This window comes from Meleagris gallopavo, unplaced genomic scaffold, assembly GCF_000146605.3.
Source record: "Meleagris gallopavo isolate NT-WF06-2002-E0010 breed Aviagen turkey brand Nicholas breeding stock unplaced genomic scaffold, Turkey_5.1 ChrUn_random_7180001939586, whole genome shotgun sequence".
NCBI lineage: Eukaryota > Metazoa > Chordata > Aves > Galliformes > Phasianidae > Meleagris > Meleagris gallopavo.
In genome coordinates, this window is record NW_011201491.1 from 1 (window position 1) to 1,166 (window position 1,166).

Sequence of the window (1,166 nt, forward strand, 5' to 3'; positions counted from 1 at the left end):
TAACTTGTGAATGCCTGTGAAACAAATGTTGCAAGATTCAGCAGAAAATTAAGTAGAAAGAACATAAAGGGGTATAAATACTTAAGATTTTGTATTTAGAGACCTGACCATAAAGAGAAGAACAGGAGTTGGCATGAAATGGAGGAAACCCATATAATTCCTAAACTTCAAGGCCCCAGCTCAGGCCATTAGATTCTAATTTTACACCTTGAATAACAAGGGACAACTCCTAGAATTACAATGCACCAAACTAGGAATTGCACAAAGTTCACTTTAAGGTCTAAGTAACAGAAGAGGTTGTCTGACCCGGACTAAAAGGAGTTTGGTGATTGTATCTTTCTGTCCTTGGTTTGGGACAAAACGGTATCTCTTTACCACAGAGCTCTTCGGTGGCAATGGCCTCTGTGCTGAGAGTGATGTTCATGAACCCTGAAAATAAGACACATTTTAGTGCAGAAAACATTGCTTTCCCATTTAATATAACAGAAGTCACTTGTTTGCAGCAAAAATTTTGATCAGAGCCCTACTTACAGGAAGTTCTGTACCTCCTAGCACTAAAATATGAGTATCCATGACTTTCGGAGAAATGCACGTGAGTAGCCTAGGATAACAATCTCCTCACTCAGCCCTTATAAAGCATCCTCACCTTGGCCCCATTCCATCCCAACTCCTCAGCCCCACCTCCTTCTTCTCCTCACCAAGTCGCTTAGCTGTGACACTCCAAAGAAACGTCTTTACTTCTCCAGCACATAAGCAGCTGCTGTAGACACAACCCTCACATGACTTCAGCTGGAAATGTGGGAACTCCTCCATAGTCATTTGGATCTGACGGAGCAGCAGGGATGACAGAAGGTAACAAGACAAATGTCACACATTTTCTAAAATAAGGCATGGGCTTCAGCCATGTCTTATCTAACCATACCCCATTTTCTTGCAAAGACTGTCAGGGCTCACCAACCTTCATACATTGCTGTAGGTAGTTGAAGACTGTGGCCTTCAAGATGAAGGTCTCACCCTGGATCACAGAAGATGGAAGTGTGAGCTCCACAAAAAAGGGCTTGAAACAGCAGACTGGAGGCTGAAGCTAGTCCAAAGCCATTACGTCCTGTGCAGAACATCCCAGCTTTCCATCTTGTTGATAGTGTTAGGCACAGTGACAGTGACAG

The 1,166-nt window shown here is 43.1% G+C and overlaps 1 long non-coding RNA gene across 1 annotated transcript; it reads right to left on the reverse strand.

The window, feature by feature from the left end:
• Positions 1-358: 358 nt before the first annotated feature.
• Positions 359-1,055, reverse strand: LOC104916752. Its single transcript, XR_796671.3, has 3 exons — positions 959-1,055; positions 699-825; positions 359-429 (listed from the first exon to the last, which is right to left on the reverse strand). It is a non-coding gene; the product is annotated as an uncharacterized LOC104916752 (long non-coding RNA).
• Positions 1,056-1,166: the final 111 nt, after the last annotated feature.